The sequence below is a fragment of the Schistocerca americana genome, chromosome 1 (assembly GCF_021461395.2).
Source record: "Schistocerca americana isolate TAMUIC-IGC-003095 chromosome 1, iqSchAmer2.1, whole genome shotgun sequence".
NCBI classification, from domain to species: Eukaryota; Metazoa; Arthropoda; class Insecta; order Orthoptera; family Acrididae; genus Schistocerca; species Schistocerca americana.
In genome coordinates this window covers 259,439,796-259,460,531 of record NC_060119.1, presented here as the reverse complement: position 1 = coordinate 259,460,531, position 20,736 = coordinate 259,439,796, and the positions used below count along the sequence as shown (strand labels likewise).

Sequence of the window (20,736 nt, the reverse complement as noted above, 5' to 3'; positions counted from 1 at the left end):
CCAATCACCGCACAGAGTCGTAGCGTAGTAGTCACCCAGTGTACCATCACCTTTTTGTTGCCTCAACACGCAAATACGAATGATTAATGTTTTAAGTTAATATGCATAAAGTATGGTAACAGCCAAAGCTACGCCTTCGCATACAATCTTAGTAGTCATAAATATTTCGCTCCTGAGGGTGCGGTTGGGCAGGAACCTACGAGCATAGCTGTAATTGCGGCTTCGTGTTTCGCGGATATGTAGCAATTTTCGATGGTGTTAGGGAGGGACGTAAGAGCATAGCCGGCCGCGGTGTTCTAGCGGAATTGTACATATTTTATTTACAAAGTAGTTTCATTTCAGTATAGTAATGTGCACTGACATTCTTGCTAATGCGTTCACGGATCTCTGCCGGGGCTGGCTGCGGCTGTCACCTTGCAGTGACTTTGACTGACGCACGCCGCGTCCGTAGGTGACCACCGCACCCCGCTGACATGACCTCGGGCGTTCAACATGTACCAAACAGAAAATATACATTTGCATATGCACTTGTTAGTATAGTGAAAATAGATATTTGCGCCATCAGCTGCCCAACTGTATATTTCTTCTCCGCCAGTTTCGGTTATAACAACTACGTTCACAGGAGAACAACAATACACATCAAAGGGTCAAAAATAATTTTAGGTAGTCAAATACGACACAAACAAATGCGAAACAGACATAACTATCATAAAAATCTGTCCGAACATAATTTATACAAACGTGCTGTGGTTTATCACAGTTACAATTATGACATTACTGTAATTGTGCTAACGCACAGCCGGCCGGTGTGGCTGAGTGGTTCTAGGCGCTTCAGTCTGGAAACATGCGACCGCTACGGTCGCAGGTTCGAATCCTCCCTCGGGCATGGATGTGTGTGATGTCCTTAGGTTAGTTAGGTTTAAGTAGTTCTAAGTTCTAGGGGACATGACCTCAGCAGTTAAGTCCCATAGTGCTCAGAGCCATTTGAACCATTTGCTAATGCACAGCACGTCTGTTTGCATTACGTTGAAACAGATTCTTATGACACTAACGTACGTTTCACATTCGGTTATGTGATGTTTGAAGACAATGTACTATTTATCTCTTGATGACTTGATGGACGACTATAATACAATCACACAGCTTTATAAAACGATGACATAAAGTAGCAAGGTGCCACACTTACCATTCCAGTACCTTTCCGACCACCACTACAAAGCTCACTGATAACATCATACTTACAAGTCATACACTTCTCATTATTGTTTACAGGAAGGTAGTTTACGCAAAAACTCATTTAACAGCCGCAATAAGCCAATAAGTACAAATTTAATAAGCTGAAAATAGCACCACTTTACAAACATGAAGTCACTGTAGCTATTTCGTCTACTCGCATAAGAGAACAGGAAAAGAAATTCTGGGAAGATATTTTCTGTCTGCAAAATGTTGAGCGAGCAGCGCTCATGGTGTGGGAAGTTGCTTTTCCCGGAAGAGGCTACAGCTAAGTTGCAATACGCCCAAGAATCAATTGGTCCTCCAGCTGTGTTGAATTGTGTGCAGAAATTTGTGTAGATTCTGCCCATTGCTGTTCTTGCATTAGTTCTATTAGGAACTCGTATCTGTATTCCGTGTAATGTTAATGTACTTTGTGGAAAGTAAACGTCCCTGCACATGTCCGCGCAAAGCGTCACAAGTGATTCATAAGGCGCGATGTGGAGTGTCGTCGTCATTTTGTGAAACATCCTGTAGTTACTTATTTTGGCGTAGTGGGCTAGATGTAATGTGGAATCACCTTATCGATGTTCAGTTTGCAGACCTATGAAGGAGGGAAGTGCATGATCACCATCCAGCGACTAACCTCCCCAAGTGATTTTACTTGTCACCACCGCCCCCTTCACCCTGTTACAGCCCCATAAGGCAACTTACACCTTAATATGGCTCTACTGCACTTAGACGTGGATTACATCTTATACTTATTCTTAAACCATTTCATTTAACAATAAGCGTTAATTTTATAACTTTTAAACACTGTTTTAAAAATATATGATGTTTCCATTCCCTACAATGTAAGAACTATGAGTCGTAGCTAAAAAAAAAAAAAGACCTTTTTCTGGAGGAAATTTAATCTAGTAAAGATTTGTGGCTTGAAACAGTGTTGTTAGAAGCCGCGCTTTTCGAATTATTTAAGACAAATGTATAGAAGTCACGTTTAAAGGCACCCGTGCCCCTACGCTCACACTCCACGGATGGGGAATTTTAGTATGTTGCCCATGACACTCTCTGTTACCAATGTACTAAAGTTTAAGACTACACGATTTTTCCCTGAACTTTCGTTAGCTGACTGGACTATTACTTTCTTATCCAAAGTATGCGACGGCCCTTTGTAGTGCCTTGTGGATGTTGGGACGGGTTTTCGCTATGTTCACAATCCTGTAGCTCCTATGGAAAAGAAATTAAGGGTAATGGAGGGGCTTTCTATTGAAGTGACTCTGTGGAACGATGTAATTACGAGAACCTGATTGATCCCGAATTAGGCTCAAGATCGCTTGCACATCCAGTTATGCAGAAATACGACATTTTCACTTTGGCTTTAGTCTGAATCGTTGGTAACGGTGTTAGAGCAGATAGGCAAGGGCTAGGTTGTCTGGTACAAGTAGTTCACTTACTACTGAGTCAGAGGGAGCAAATACAGCAGTTGTGCAGCAGAGTTCTTGATGTGCTTGTGGATAGGTGAAGGCTAACTAACTTAATTAGTTGCTGCACTGTATTAATGCCAGTGAGGAGACCGCCGTTTCACCTGCCGCCACTGCTCATGAAGGAATGAAAGGTCTAGCGGAAGAGGTGCTACAGCACTTTTAAATCACCTTATTCCGCAACCACGTTTCATGTACATAAGCCATCTGTTCAAATGGTTCAAATGGCTCTGAGCACTATGGGACTTAACATCTATGGTCATCAGTCCCCTAGAACTTAGAACTACTTAAACCTAACTAACCTAAAGACATCACACAACACCCAGCCATCACGAGGCAGAGAAAATCCCTGACCCCGCCGGGAATCGAACCCGGGAACCCGGGCGTGGGAAGCGAGAACGCTACCGCCCGACCACGAGCTGCGGGCAAGCCATCTGTCAAATAGAGAATGGTGGTGGATGACGCTGAACTCAGTAAGAAAATAGTTCTCTGTTCCGTTAAGCTGTCAGACTTGTATACCTGTTTTGCATGTTTCGCAGGTTCCAGTACTTTTACTACCTTGGTTTTGAACCAGATATATTATCAAATTCCGTTCGATGAGGAATCAAAGCATGTCTTGGCGCTTGCAATTCATCGGATTTTTTTGCGTTTAATGAGATGCCTTTTAGGCTCACCACTCACTAGAACGGTTATCGCTGGACATTTAGTTTTTAGGTTGCATTACCTGGATGATGTGGTGATTTTTATCAAAAATAGGAGTATCTGCAACATTTGGGGGAAATGTTTATGTGTCTTAGGAAGTTAGGACTTACACTCAAATATGGAAAAGTGTGGTAGGGATTACCTGACATGTCGTTTCTAGGGCATATCGAGTTGCCGGGGGTAAGTCAAAACTGGTCTTAAACGTAAAAGAACCGTTGCAGATTGCCTCTCATCAAGAAGTTCTAGTAAATAGCAAGATTCATGGGAGTGGTTAGGTTAGGTTAGTGTTGTTTTAACGTCCCGTCGACAACGAGGTCATTAGAGACGGAGCGCAAGCTCGGGTTAGTGAAGGATGGGGAAGGAAATCGGCCGTGCCCTTTCAAAGGAACCATCCCGGCATTTGCCTGAAACGATTTAGGGAAATCACGGAAAACCTAAATCAGGATGGCTGGAGACGGGATTGAACCGTCGTCCTCCCGAATGCGAGTCCAGTGTGCTAACCACTGGGCCACCTCGCTCGGTCATGGGAGTGTTCAATAATGTTTAGGAAATTTGTACCGTATTTCGGGCAGTCGATCAAGCTGCAAAGTGAGATACCAAAAAAGGTTACAGCACAGACTGCAGCGTTATAGGCTTTGTAGGAGGCCTTAATAGACGTCGCTTTGTGACGATGCCGGACTTTGATAATGTGGAAATACATGCCACATTAGTCGGCGTGTCAGCTGTATTACTTTAAGACTACCGAAGGTTGGTATCATATGCTTCTATAGGATTAACACCACTAGAAAATAAGTACCCCGTTTACTAACTTGAGGCATTGGCAGTAATGTTAGACCTGGAAAAATTCTGGTTCTATGTAGATCATAAACCCTTTCAATTGTAGACCAACAATTAGACGCTGAAGTGGGGCCTGAGGTGGCGGTGATGCACGAGCTGCATCGCTACGTGCGCTAAACGAATTTTGGCTTTTCTTTTCCAAGTGAGGCATGCCAGGGGAACTGAAAATCTTATTGCAAAGTTGTTGAGCCACATTTTTCAAGGGGATTTTGAAGAAACTGAGATCAGTGGGTCGAATTAAGATAGCAAGATACAGGGAATAAATCATATTTGGAGGAATTTCCTGCATTGTTTAATGGCATTGCCAAGTATCAGAAAGAGGATGAGTCCTTGAGAGAAATTAATCGGAAAATAGAAAGAAGAGTAGTTATTAGGCCGTACTCAATGAGGAATAGTATCCAGTATTGTTCTATTCGACGTAGCATTAGGCCAAGGATAGTAGCACAAACGGAAGTTTTACCTACGTTATTCACTTACTACCAGAAACTTTGAGGGAGGGGTGGGTATTCTAAAAACGTTTGCCAAGATCCGGAAAGACGAAAATGTTAGGATTATGGTTCAAGCACTCGAAATTTCTTGCCTTAGCAAGCCCCTCATAGCACGCTGAACAAAGGATGTTCACCTCTTAAACCCGTAAAAACTCCTTTGGGGAAATTATATACCGATTTAGTGGGTCTGTTCGTCACGTCATGCTTTGGTATGCATGGCTGCTTTCTTGAGGTTCTCTTGGTTCCTTCCCACTAGATCAATGATCACATAATCTGCAACATACTGTCTGAAGAGAGATTTCGGTGCCTTTGATCCTTGCCCAGTATTATTTTCTAATAATGCCATGGCCTTTACTTCCACAATCTTCAAGGAGTTCGTTTTTGGACAGGGAATTAAGCATTCCAGCACCACACTGTATTAAACGATCCAGTCATTCCTGCAAAGCCTGAACTCTAACTTGAATGTAGCCTCAGTTACTTATCACTACTCTGACCACACTTAGTGTCACAAAACTCTTGAATAGTTAATGTATGCCTTTAACACAGCTAGATGTGAAACACACAAGTACATGTCTTGGTATTAATGTTTGCACTCGGAACTAACTACCCATTGCGTAACGTGTGGTTGGATGTGCATTTTTTGCCCAAAAAGATTCCCCTACGGAGAAGATATTCCCTAAGGATATAAAGGAGAGGTGACATTATGGCCCAAAAAACATATTGGTAACCTATGATCAAAGGGAATATAATACTCAAAACCTCCTCTCCAAGCAAAGAACATTTATATTTTTCATTATTTCGCAGGCGTCGCCGATATAAGGTAGCCGTTGATTCCTTTCGAGCTTCCACCATCTACTCTCTGATTTCACTCAGATCTATTGTCAATGATATTTCTTTCCAGTTCTTGCCACTCACATCAGGTCTCACTAGCCACATATTTTGCTGAAAATTCCTTTCTCCAAAGGATATAAAGATATTTTTGCAGCATTAAAACTAGAATACTTACTTCTTCTCCGTCTTCTTCTATAAATTTTCTAAATATTTTATTTAAACTGCAGCTTCATTTGTGTGTTGATAAAAATATCTGCATTTGTTTGTGGGAAAGGCACGCATCCTGCTGATGGAATTCTCTAACTCTGCCAAAGAAAAATTGGTACGAAAAGCAGTTACCGTACAACGTTAAACTCTTCCTTCAAACATATAGGCTTTCCAGCAAATTAAAATTTTAGGTATAAAATAATTGGCTATTACTCAGTCATGGGCATTCGACTGCCTCATATTTTGTTGTGTTACCTCCACCCTCCCCCCCCCCTATTGTGCTCAATAGTAAAAATGTCGCGTAGGAATTTCTGTACATTCTGATCTCGGAATATACGACGAGTATTTGTTAAATGTAAAATTCTCAGACTTACTCTCTGAAAAAGTTTTGTTGTAAGAACTACATAATACAGTCACAAAATCCAACTAATTCAAGCAAGATGGATAAATTTAAGTTCATAATTATAGTACAGGAGTAGATAATTAACAAAACCTTTATTAATTCCAACACAATCATGAGTGTAGCTCTGTTAACTATAATAACGAAACCTACAACGCCACTGTCAGCACCAAACGTGTAGTACATATTATGTGAAAAACACATTCTTATTTTTGTTGTATTCATTCCAATGACCGGCTTGATACTGTTCTCCACGCTAGAAGTGCTTCCGGTATCACTAACTGATCATCCCTTCTCTGTTCCACTGAAGAATGGCGAGCGAGAGGGATGATTGACAGTGAGCCTCTATCAGATCTAATGTCTCGAATTTTCTAGTCGTCGTTATTCTGCAAGAAGTCTATGGGAGGAAGTAACATATTGTCCAATTATTCTCGAGAAGCGTTCTCTTGAAATTTCGATATTAAAACTCTCCGTGATGCAAAACGCTTCTCTTGTAACACCTGACACTGCAGTTTATTGAGCATCCCTCAAACAGTCTGGCGCCGACTAAACAGTCCGGTGACGGAACGTGGCGCTCTTCGTTGGATCTTCTCTATCTCTTCTATCATTCCTGCCTGGTAAGGATCCCACACTGATGAACAGTACTGAAGAATCGTTGAAACAAACACCTTGAAGGCCGCTTCTTTCGTGGATAAATTACATTTCCTTAAGGTTATTCCTATGAATCTCAATCTGGCATCAGCGTTCCCTTCCATTTCTTTTATGTGGTCATTCCACTTAATTTCGCACTGGATTGCTCCTCCTAGATATTTTACGATAGATATTGTTTTCAGCAATTTGTCATCAGCAGTGTAGCTGTGGATTTCCTTCCTTATACATACTCGACATGTTGCAGGTCTTTCGGCAAATCGATACTGTCTTCTGCCGTTGCTACTTCTTACAGACAACCATATCATCTGCAAGCAGTCTTAAGGAGCTTCCGAAGCTTTCTACTACATCATTTATAAACACTGTAAACAGAGACGGTCCTAACACATTTCCTTGGTGTACCCCGCAAAATTACCTTCACATCTGTAGATTTTATTCCGTTAAAAGCAACTTATTGAATTCTACCTGTAATACTGCTTTCAAGCTCCTTTAATGATTCTCCATTTTCCTTTTTTTTTTTTTTTTTTTTTTTTTTTTTTTTTTTTTTTTTTTTTTTTTTTTTTTTTTTTTTTGCCTAGAAATTAACGATGATACTTAAATGTAACCTGCAGCACATAGCGGTTGAGTTGCTCGTTTTTTGCGAACTACTTATTGCTACTTTCCACATTTTAAATTCGCTTAGTGGTTTAGAATATCTTAAGACGTTGCGTATATGTCCAGCAAAAAGAAATTCCTCTGAATTTACTGTGAAATCGATACTTGGAACTACAAGCGTAGACGTTCCACTACCCACGGCGTCTTTCTTTTAGCGATATAATTCATGCTACAGTGGTTCAAGGGCTCTGCGTCATATAACGTTATAACGGCTGCACATTAACAACGAGAAAAACCGACTATTGTTCTCTCTCGTCTTTTTATAAGACCTCGTGACCTGCAAACTATACCTGACATTTGCCAAGTTTATCCTTTATATAGATTCTGTGGGCACCAAGAGGATTGAAAAAGACCCAGCAGGGTGTTGATGTCAGAAGAAACCCGTTATGCAAGGCGAGAACTAAAGACTACAGAATCTTGCTTCCACTTCAAATGAGTATCTGTTTGTCAGCGGATTCCTGGGGGCGGGTGGACAGTGCTACGTGGTCGCTTTCGGACTTGATGCGCCAGCAAGTCATGGCGCGTAGAACTTCCTATATTCATCGCCTTACGCATCAGTCAACGCAAGAAGATGAACCATGCACAGATCCACCACTGAATTACGCTGCGATATCATTGTTGGAAGAGGGACTAAATTTTGCGTCCTTTGTAAATACGTCGCCAATCAAGTATTTTGGGAGAGCTGGTCAGCAATGTGTCTTGAAACTTTCCAGTGAGGCTGTTGAAGAAATAAGGTGAGAAACTTGCTAGGTCTAACTAGGATGTCCGAACCCAAACGGAACATCAGTAGAAAAGAAAAGCGCTTTGGTCTTTAAGAGAAGACACAGAAATAGTAATTTTACCTGCTGACAAAGGAAACCGCTACTGTTCTTCTTCCTGCAACATCTTACTGTGGCAAGATAACGGAATTACTGCAGGACTCAGCGCATCGTCCTTTCCAGAGGCGTCCAAGGGATGAGGTACAGTGGAAGACGTCCGGTCTCCTGAAATGCAGCCAGTTTCCTGACTATCTGAGAAAGAGCATGAGAGTATAACCACCAGTTGCATCACGACTTTACGCCCTGCTCAAGATACATAAGGAAGGGTTTTCACTTTGCTGCATTACGAGCAGTGCAGAAGCATCAGCATATTATATAGCAAAATATCTGGTTCCGCTTTTGAGCTTTTTGGTAGAAACATGTGAACGCCACCTTCAAAACCTAGAAGATATTGTACGACGACTGAAGAATTTTCGCCCTGAACCAAATGGCACATTAGTGCGTTACGACGACACAGCTTCCAAATATGTGCTTACTTCTACTTACTATTTATTTAACGAACAGTATTCTGAGCAAATTGCTACGGGTAGCTTATAGAAGACTTCGAGAACAATGTATCACAGACGGCGATTTTGAAGCCTAAATGTTTTTGGGCATATGTGGACGACGCCTTTTTGGTATGGCTACACGAGACAGCAACGCCTTCTGCATTTTTAGAACATAGCAACTCCCTCCATCTGATCATTTGGTTGACCATGGAAGCGCAGAAAAATGGAAACCTCCCATTTTTAGACGTCGTGGTTCATCGAAGAGAAGACAGTTCCCTGCATCAGAGTGTGTCCAATTAACAATTCACACCGACCTACATCTACAAGCTGCGAGATGTCACCACCCATCCCAATGCAGTGGTGTATTACGGACTCTTTTGCATAGGGCTAGAGTTGTCTCCGATCCAGAAAGCTTATCAGCAAAGCTTTGTGTTCATCTAGAACGAGTACTATGATTATAATACTCGAAATTCATTTCAACCAGCACACATTATACCTCAAAAATGCAAAAAAACCGGAGGACTTCATGAGGCTGGTTTTCGTACCTTATGTTGTTGGCTTGATCTGTAAGATTGGCAGGCTATTCAAGAAATATGTGGTGTCGTCCTAAGAGTGAACTATCAAAGCAAGGTCGATAGCTCATAAACCACAAAAAACGATAGTCGCTGCAAGTTCCACTGACGAATGAGCGACACCGTGTTTATAGTGTCTCAATTCCCGTCGAACGACCATAATCACTCGGAAACGTTTTCACATGGATCACATGAGTACAAATGACAATTCTGCCAATGGGCTGCCTTTTTATACCTCGTGTATCCGATACTGCCGCCATCTGTATATGTGCATATAGCTGACTCATGGCATTTGTCACCTCAGAGTATATTACCGAACCACAACAGCAACACGTCAGAAACACCTGAAAATGGCGAGCCGCTGTCTCCTTGAAATAGAGTGCAGCTTTCAGAACGTTATACGAATCGGCGTCCTTGAACCAATGCAGCTGCTATTACGTAGAGAAATAATTCTTGTTGGTCAGTATTTTAGGGGCAGTTACAAACCAACCACAAAGAAGGTGCCTTGCTTGAAATAAAGCCAATATCTAAGGAGTGGTGTGCTTCTGGTTCTCATGAGAAATTCAAATGCTGCCAGGACACAGGCTTATTGGACAAAGAAGTATATTCTGTGACCAAATTACAAATGTGTCCTAAACGATTTCCAAAGTAGTGCCGTTTTGCGGATGAGGAGTTTATGTCGGTGATACAATACATGGCATAGACATATAAATAAATGTATTACTTTCAGGTACCACATCATTCATTCCTGAAGCTAGTGAAAATAAAAAGGAATGCCAGAGAGAAGTAGAATTTACGTTTCCATAGAAGATCGCTTGTAAAACGTCGAACGTGGGCCTCTTTTAGTAACTCCAATGAGCGAGGCAGGATAGGGATTAAGGTGCTGTATTCCTGTTCCTTATTGGCGGACCTCAAATCTACGTACAGCAGTCGTCGTTTCGGTGTCTAATGGTTTCTTGCAATCTTTTCAGTCGACTGCTAGGATGCTTTGTTTGAAAGGCATGGTCCGCTTAGTTCTTCATCGAGGTAGTGCTCCATCATTTACGGTCTAACCCTCGACGTGACAAAGCCTCAAGTTCCTTTTCTTCTGGATAAAAAATTCTTGCGCACAGTGTTTTAAAGAGAAAACGGAGCTTATGCTCATGGTTAAGTGGATTACAGCCAGCTACTGAAGTGCAGAACCGCCTTTCGTCTTGATTACAGCGGCTAACGAATTCTGTGATCGAGGAAGGGAGGGAGCAAGGGGGGTGGCACCCCGACCAAGTTTCAGAGAGTACTCCGCATCTGCACCTATTCTCTATAAATTGCCACGAAATGCACGGCGGAGCGTAGCTACAACTGTCCCACATAGAGGATGTGCGATCTAGAGGTACACTGAAACATTTGTATATATTACGGTACGTATTAAGGTTTATAAGTGTCCAACATTGAACACACGGCCTCAAATAATTTTATACACTTTTATTGATCGATGAAAGGAGGAACGACAAAAATGTTCTGGGAAACTCAGGCATAGAAAAATACAAGTCGCTGAGGAATGAAATAAATAGGAAGTGCAGGGAAGCCAAGACGAAATGGCTGCAGGAAAAATGTGAAGACATCGAAAAAGAAATGATTGTCGGAAGGACCGACTCAGTATACTGGAAAGTCAAAACAACCTTCGGTGACATTAAAAGCTAGGGTGATGACATAAAGAGCCTAACGGGAATTCCACAGTTACATGCAAAGGAGAGAGAGAGGATAAGCGGAAAGAATACACTGAAAGCCTCATTGAGTGGGTAGATTTGTCTGATGTGATAGAAGAAGAAACAGGAGTCGATTTAGAAGAGACAGAGGATCCAGTATTAGAATTTAAAAGAGCTTCGGAGGATTTAAGATCAATTAAAGCAGAAGGGATAGATAACATTCAATCGGAATTTCTAAAATCATTTGGGGAAGTGGCAACAAAACGACTATTCACGTTGGTGTGTACAGTGTATGAGTCTGGCGACATACCATATGACTTTCGGAAAAGCATCTTTCACACAATTCCGAAGACGGCAAGAGCTGACAAGAGCGAGAATTATCACACAATCAGCTTAACAGCTTATGTATCCAAGTTGCTGACAAGAGTAACATAGAGAAGAATGGAAAAGAAAACTGAGGATGCGGTAGATGACGGTCAGTTTGGCTTTAGGGAAGGTAAAGGTACGAGAGAGGCAGTTCTGACGTTGTGATTAATAATGGAAGCAAGGGAAAGAAAAATCAAGACACTTTTATAGGATTTGGTGACCTGGTAAAACCGTTCCACATTGTAAAATGGTGCAAGATGTTCGAAATACTGAAAAAAATAGGGGTAAGCTATAGGGAGAGACGGGTCATATACTATGTATACCACAGCGAAGAGGGAATAATAAGACTGGAAGAACAAGTACTCGTATTAAAAAGGGTGCAAGACAAGGATGTAGACTTTCGCTCCTACTGTTCTATCCGTACATCGAGGAAGCAATGATTGCAATGAAAGAAAGGTTCAAGAGTGGAATTAAAATTCAAGGTGAAAGCATATCAAAGATACGATTCGCTTATGACATAGCTATCCTGAGTGAAAGTGAAGAAGAATTACATGATCTGCTGAACAGAATGAACAGTCTAATGAGTACAGACTGTGGATTGAGAGTAAATCGAAGAAAGTCAAAGGCAATAAGAAGTAGTAGAAATGAGAACAACTAGAAACTTAACACCAAGATTGATTGTCACGAAATATATGAGGTTAAGGAATGCTGCTACCTAGGCAGAAAAAGAACCTAACCAATGACAGACGGATAAAGGAGGACATCAAAAGCTATGGCAAAAAGGGCATTCCTGGCTAAGAGTAGTCTACTAATATTTAATACCGGCCTTATTTTGTGGAAAAAATTTCTGAGAATGTACGTCTGGAGTACACCATTATATGGTAGTGACACATGGACTATGAGAAAACCGGAACAGAAGAGAGTCGAAGCATTTGAGATGCGGTGCTACGGACGAATGTTGAAAATTAGGTGGACTGATACGGTGAGGAATGATCAGGTTCTGCGCAGAATCGGAGAGGAAAGGAAAATGTGGAAAACACTGACAAGGAGAAGGGACACGATGATAGGGTACCTGTTAAGGCATGAGGGAATGACTTCCATGGTACTAGAGGGAGCTGTAGAGAGTAAAAACTCTAAAGGAAGACAGAAATTGGAATACATCAGCCAATAATTGAGGACGTAGGTTGCAAGTGCTGCTCTGAGATGAAGAGGTTAGCACAGGAGAAGAATTCCTGACGGGCCGCATCACACCAGTTAGAAGACTGATGACCAAAAAAAAAAAAGTTTCCATGTTGACACTGTTTGTACCAGGACAGATATAGAAACTGTACTTCTCGCTTCAAGTTCATTAGCGTGACAAGTGTCATGGCCGCCTTTACCAGATCTCGGCAGATCTCGATCCCTTTTTCTGTAAACAATGTCCTTGACAAACCCCAATGCATTGAAATCCATCAGAGTCAACAGATTGGGAAACTTGTGTTCGCGATCCCTACTGGAGCTCTGTCTGGGACACTGTAATATGTTGCTAGATTTTTCACTTAATGCTTCTTCTTGAAACCTTGTAAGCAGTCTTTCGCGGCGTAGATGGCGTATATCTTCAAGCGTCTGCAGATTCAGGTTTCTCAGCTTTTCCGTGACGCTCTCCTGTGTTTCGAGTCTACCTCTGACCATTAGTGCTGCCCTTCTTTGTTTCAGTTCAGTTTCTCCTGCTAAACACATCAGTTACCGGCCTACGTATTTTAAAACCCGTATGGGATGGCTTCACCAACAAATGAGTTCGCGGAATCCTTCCATTTCGTATTTGTAAAAGCGGTTCCATCATTTTTTAGCCACTAATATCGTAATTAGAGGTTCGTAGGAATTTTCGTTTTGTTACACGCACACTTTTACATTTAAAGTTGTACTGAGATCTGACTGAATAGCTGCATAGCTCTAATAAGACAGTAATTCATTATGCATTGCTTAATGTAACTGAAGGGTCACTTTTTCGAAACCCCGTACTTGTATCCCATTGAGACGCAAACGTATGAATTTTGCAAGTGTCTGCAACCATCCTACATATCGATAGCCCTGCGACGTTACATTAGGACTCGGCGACCTTTCAATCGATAAGACGTCGACACATGTGAAAAAACGGCCAGAGCTCAGAAGTTCACGTGAGGGGCTGTAACATGGGTCCCATTGGTACCAAATTTCATCACAATTCTGCACAACGACGCCGTGGATGTTTCACACAGTCGGAAGGCCGTCACTCTCCCACTTACCCACATTTCACCAAATCTTTTGACGCCTTCACAATGGAAGGCAGAACTGCAGGGCGAAGCGTTGAAATCACGCGGTTTTCTTATGGCTCGCTGAGGGAAACATTTCAGACACCCTACCGCTCACAATCGACACGAAAAGGTCTTAGGGGCCTGGCATAAAGAGCATCAGTTAAACTACCCATTTACACTTCGTTTTCGACGACGGGATGTCTGGCAATCAACGGTCCAACGAAATGGGACGTTACATTAACGCGCATTATGCCACCTCCTGATGCCTTTTCGCGTGTATTCTAAGAAAACCACGTGATTTCACCGCAGGTGCCGCGTCATCGCATATTCGTCAGAAGAGGGGGTGAAATGTGGGGAAGAGGGCGTATGACGACATTCCCACCGTGTGACACGTCCACGGCTGCTTTGAGCAAATTTATGGTGAATGGTGAAATTTGGTACCAATGTCACGTCATTAGCGCAATTTACAAAAAAATGGTGCAAATGGCTCTGAGCACTATGGGATTTAACATATGTGGTCATCAGTCCCCTAGAACTTAAACCTAACTAACCTAAGGACATCACACATATCCATGCCCGAGGCAGGATTCGAACCTGCGACCGTAACCTCACTCGAACTTTTGAGATATGGCCTTTTTTTTCCTTGTTCTTAGACCTCCCTGTCAGAAGCGTGGCTGATCCGATGGGTGACGTTGCAGGGCGCGTCGGTTTCGCATCATTGCGAAGAAAGGTAGGCAGCATTGAGCCAAATTTCAAACTCCCACGTCCCAATGGCAGACAATTAGCGCTTTTCGAAAAGATGACGCTTTCTGTTCTCAGTGTAGATAGAGGCAGCATCCGCAAAAATGCTAAACGTCATCTACCAGGTCATTAATACATATCATTAAGAGAAAGGGTTCCATAACACTTTCATGGGGCTGTGAAGTCACTTCTAAATCCATAGATGACTCGTCCAAGGTAACACGTTGGGTTCATCAAACTATCCAATTACAAATTTTGTTTGTCGTCACACATCAACGCACTTGTGGCAATGTGCACTGGTGTGGTACCGAGTCAGATGCTTTTCAGAAGTCGAGAAGTACTGCATCTAACTTGATCCATGTCTTTCAGGATATCTTGTGAGCAAAGAGTGAGTCGGCTTCATATGACCGATGTTTTAGGAATCTGCGTTGACTGGCGTGGATGACATCCTGTTCGAGATAACTTATTAAGTCTGAACTCAGAATATGTTCTAAGATTGTACAGCATATGTATGTTAAAGACATTCAATTGTAGTTCTCTCAATCGCTTTTGCTATCTTTCTTGTAGACGGATGTGACTAGTGCCTTCTTCCAAATGCTAGAGAGACTTTTGCTCGTAGTTACAGTATATCAGTACATGAATAACTTGGGTGAGAAGCATGTGAAGCCACAACAATGAGCCAGACGACGGCGTAATGCAAGATGACAACGAGACATCAGGAAAAGTAAATGGGATGCACTTAGATGGTTCGTATGTGTCCTTTCGGTAATATGATGCTTACACGACAAGATAATGAGATACGAGTGGTACGTAAGCAAACAAGGTTTTTAAATGTGCTGAAGACTGCAAGTCTCCTTTATCCAACAATGAAAGGAAATTCTCTTGCTGCTGATGCTGAAGGGATAAATTGACACATCGCGAGCTGTGATGTCAACGGAGTTCTCAGTTGGAGTAACGGCTATAGCCTTGTAAAACTATCTATCCCGCCGATAAATTGAAATGGTCTACGGAAACTGAGTAAATCCAAATCATGCTGACCGGACAACTAATTGGACTAGTTTATTCCAGTGCCTCAACTACTGTACCAGCTCATTTGGTTTTTTTAAAGTTGTATCAGAGTGTTTGTTGCAGTCTGACGTCTCATGAAAATTAAATTTTAAGCTTCTCTTTATCATGGAAACTATCGATAACGTGACTATTACGCAGCAATTTCATTTCAAAATGAATAGTGTACGTATGCTATTCCACACCTATTTTCCCTCAATAACCTAAAAAAGTATATGTTTGCTTCGTTGGATATTTTCCAAAGCAGCTACCATATATTAATTGCTATTTTAGTTTTTCTGTGTTACACGTACTGCAGTATTCGAAAGAGTTTTTTCATAGTCTATGATTCACTTCTTACAAACCGTGCTCCTGACATAGCCTCAGACATTTCATTCTAAAATTAAAGACTGTTTTTGATACTGGTAGACTTAATTTTTGCTAGGAAGACTCTCTTTGTTCTTTGAGTATGCTGGTCTGCATCTCAAGAGTATGTTAACTTTGTTCCGTGCACAGCATGTATTTTGTGCTTCGAAGATAGCAGAGCTACCTAACTTTGCCTATCGATTTTCCCATATTTTGATGTTAAGTGTATCGCTAATTTCATTCTATCGGCTTCTAAATGCTTTTTACAAAGAATTATTAGTGGCTATTCTGTAGACAGAAAATATGAGGTACTTTTTAAAAGACCATGTGGAAAAAAATCTTAGCCTGCACAAATAAAACAACTTTGTTTCATTGTACCACAACCGGTCTTGATCTTCTTCGTCATTGTTAAGGATCCAAGTGCAAGAAATGTACATGAATACAAAGCTCCATTTTAGGTATTGTATATACAACAAATTACTCTCAGAATAAGGGACTGTTTCGGTACAAATCACCAAGTGGATTCCACACAATTGCTTATCTGAACAAATGCTATTGTCGATAACCATCTCTGATGACGTTTCATAAATAAACACAACGCGTCTTGTGTAGCTCTCTCTTAAACAGGAGTATGTTTAAGAGGAAGAAGATTCTACTAATTTACTGCCTGCTAAAAAAGAGAAGTATCAAGAAGAGGAGGAGAATGTTGTTGTTGTGGTCTTCAGTCCTGAGACTGGTTTGATGCAGCTCTCCATGCTACTCTATCCTGTGCAAGCTTCTTCATCTCCCAGTACCTACTGCAACCTACATCCTTCTGAATCTGTTTCATCTCTTGGTCTCCCTCTACGATTTTTACCCTCCACGCTGCCCTCCAGTACTAAATTGGTGATCCCTTGATGCTTCAGAACATGTCCTACCAACCGATCCCTTCTTCTAGTTAAGTTGTGCCACAAACTTCTCTTCTCCCCAATCCTATTCAATACCTCCTCATTAGCTATATGATCTACCCATCTAATCTTCAGCATTCTTCTGCAGCACCATATTTCGAAAGATTCTATTCTCTTCTTGTCCAAACTAGTTATCGTCCATGTTTCGCTTCCATACATGGCTATGCTCCATACAAATACTTTCAGAAACGACTTCCTGACACCTAAATCAATACTCGATGTTAACAAATTTCTCTTCTTCAGAAACGCTTTCCTTGCCTTTGCTAGTCTACATTTTATATCCTCTCTACTTCGATCATCATCAGTTATTTCGCTCACCAAATAGCAAAACTCCTTTACTACTTTATGTGTCTCATTTCCTAATCTAATTCCCTCAGCATCACCCGACCTAATTCGACTACATTCCATTATCCTCGTTTTGCTTTTGTTGATGTTCATCTTATACCCTCCTTTCATGACACTGTCCATTCCGTTCAACTGCTCTTCCAAGTCCTTTGCTGTCTCTGACAGAATTACAATGTCATCGGCGAACCTCAAAGTTTTTATTTCTTCTCCATGGATTTTAATACCTACTCCAAATTTTTCTTTTGTTTCCTTCACTGCTTGCTCAATATACAGATTGAATAACATCGGGGATAGGCTACAACCCTGTCTCACTCCCTTCCCAACCACTGCTTCCCTTTCGTGCTCCTCAACTCTTATAACTGCCATCTGGTTTCTGTACAAATTGTAAATAGCCTTTCGCTCCCTGTATTTTACCCCTGCCACCTTCAGAATTTGAAAGAGAGTATTCCAGTCAACATTGTCAAAAGCTTTCTCTAAGTCTACAAATGCTAGAAACGTAGGTTTGCCTTTCCTTAATCTTTCTTCTAAGATAAGTCGTAGGGTCAGTATTGCCTCACGTGTTCCAACATTTCTACGGAATCCAAACTGATCTTCCCCGAGGTCAGCTTCTACCAGTTTTTCCATTCGTCTGTAGTATTTTGCATCCGTGACTTATTATACTGATTTTTCGGTAATTTTCACATCTGTCAGCACCTGCTTTCTTTGGGATCGGAATTATTAGGAGGAGAATACGAAATGAAATTACGCTGACCGAGAGATTTGTGCCGTTTTTGCCCCAATTACAAAATAGAGTCCAATTTGCAAAGAAGTTGGCAGTATAAGCCCACGTATCAGTATGAAGTTGCACCCTGCATAAGCTCACTTATCAATATGACGTTGCATCGACTGGCCTATATATTGTTATATTGATTGGTTGGAAAGTGTGTCATCAGGTCATTGTACCCTTCCTGCGGCAAGATGGTCCCAAGGGTTCTTAAATAGTTATTGACACTTCATAAGCAGACGTGCCATGTGTGCATGAGCAGTAGCCTGTTCAAAAAATGATTCACTTATCAATATGACATTGCATCGTCTGGCCTATATGCTTATACTGACTCGGTTGGAAAGTGTGTCATAACGTCATTGTACCCTTTCCTGCGGCAAGATGGTCCGCAAGGTTTCTTAACTAGTCCTTGGCACTTAATAAGCAGACGTGCTATGTGTGCATGAGCATTAGCCTGTTCAAAAAATAACATGAGAGATAATACTGTCGCATGAGAGGTAACACCTGCAGACGCAGTATATCTGTAACTCGCTGTTGTTCCGTCAGAGTTCCCTAAAACCATACCATGAGACCAAAAGGAACAGCGTTCTGCCTCTTAAAAACATTGCAAGACTAATGGACCTCTCCACAGGTCGCCGCCATACCCTCTGATGATGGACATCGGACAAAAGAAACGAATAGCGATTCGTCGCCAACAAAACGCGACGTCATTCACCAAAACTGCCCCAGAAGAGAGAAAGAAAAAAGAAATAATAATACTAGTAATAATAAGAGACCCCCTCCACGTGACGGAACTTGGGCAACGATATGTGCGGAGGTCGGTGCTGCAGGGAGGTGTAATCAGTTTTGCCGCGCGGAGTGGCCGCGCGATTTAGGGCGCTATGCACGGATTGCGCGGCCCCTCCAGCCGGAGGTTAGAGTCCTCGCTCGGGCATGTGTGTGTGTGTGTGTGTGTGTGTGTGTGTGTGTGTGTGTGTGGGTGGGTGGGTGTGTGTGTGTTTTGCTCTTAACATAAGTTACTTTAAGTAGTGTGTAAGTCTACAGACCGATGACTCCACAATTCGGTCCCTTAGGAATTCACACACATTTGAAATCAGTTTGCTCAAGATCTATCTTAAGATATCAGGGGATAAACGGAAGCCACAAGGGAAGAGCTTGTATCATTTAGGCCCTTTACACCACTCCCTAAAAGATGTTTAGTGTCGATTCTGAGAGGAAGTGATTCTGAAATGATTTCCTCGGCTAACCATAGGGAAATAGCGTCTCTTCAATGTTGCGCATTGCGATTTCGACCTCTGTCGCAAAGATGTCAAGAGCAGGAGTCTTATGTGGGTAAAGGGCTCTGTAGTGACCTTCTCATCGTCTTACACGTCCAGGTTGGCGTTAGGCAGTACTGTGGGGAAATTCAGTGCCAGTGTGACATCATTCACCCGCCTTACGCTTCACATGAACTTCTGAGCTTTGGTCTTTTACTCGCAACATCTTGCTTCTTTGAACCGTCTCTTAGCCGAAGGGTGATGTTGCAGGGCACCAAGCTTTTGCGGCTTTCGTTACAGAGGAAGGATGTAGGCACATTTGAGCCAAATTTCAAGTTTATACACCGCAACAACTGGGGGAGGGGGGGAGGGATGGCGGGGTTCCGAAGCAATGAACCTTTTATTCTTTTGCGCAATGTACATCCCCCCCATTGTGTATACATGTAAGAAGTTACATTGACAACCGATCATATCTTCTAGTTGTTTCACTATTATTCGTCAGTCGGCTTAATTGCAGAAGAGAGTTATGTACAGAGCGTTAGGGCTACACGTACAGATATTGTTATCATTGGTACCGCAATACATACCATTTCAGTATGTTAATTGTTTTCTTCTTGTGTCCAACAGTCTTCTCGCAAACACTTTGTTTTCTGGGCGGGCGTAGCTGCATCAATAAGTGGTCTACGCCTGCCAGTATAGACTAACCGTTTTTTTCCACGTATCCACACTTCAGCATCTGAGCAACTGCCCAGGGGAGAACAAGCATCAAAGGCTTCCTCTTGCCACATGTACTTCGAGGAACTAGCCAACCTGAAAACGTACTACTCCTCATAGCTATAACTAATAGTCTGAAAACGAAGTAAATACTGATGTAATGTTGTTCAGTACACTGTCTTCAGTCAGAAACAAAAATAGCTGCGTGTATGCCCCTAACATACTGTACTTACTGCCAGTTACCTTCAGCGAGGCCCAGTCGCAGCGCTTTTCAATATCCACGTGAAGCAACAGGTCCTACTACGGAAGGCTACATAAGTCAGTTCAGTGATCAGAGGAAGCCAAAGGCGCGCTACCTGCAACGTAACCCTACCTAGTGAAGCACTGTGGTGTGTCAGGTAACCTTCCGGTTCATGACAGCTTTACCTTTACCTACGACCTGTCATCAGCTAACTATATAGTTTTAATTACCTTACGCACTTTCCTTTTGCCATCGAATGCTTCACATATGTTATTATGAGCTTATCTGTTCGAAATATATACTATCTAAGGGTACTTGTAAAAGCAATGGAATCGACGCAACCGTTTGAAGGGCGATTTGGTTGTCAGATTCCTGCCTTTCAGAAGTCTGAACCAGGCTTCAAAATAACGTTTTCCCAAAGTGTGTCTCCCAGAATGAAGTGTAATTTACGCATAAGCGGATTATCGGTGTGATAAAGACTCGCATTCACTTTCCATTACTGAGCGGTATTCTTTCCAGTAGAGAGACTGAGCTGCATTACATTGTATGGCTCGAAGCTTCAATATATCTCCGTGTTTCATTTTTCATAGAGGGTGACCTCCTAATCATGCTACATACCAAAAATTACCATATAGAACATCGAAGACCTACTCGCTG

General features: G+C 42.0%; 1 protein-coding gene across 1 annotated transcript in view; it reads left to right on the top strand.

The window, feature by feature from the left end:
* Positions 1 to 20,736, top strand: part of LOC124624664 (prolactin-releasing peptide receptor-like) — a 553,962-nt gene that overhangs the window by 520,317 nt on the left and 12,909 nt on the right. The window lies entirely within an intron of this gene.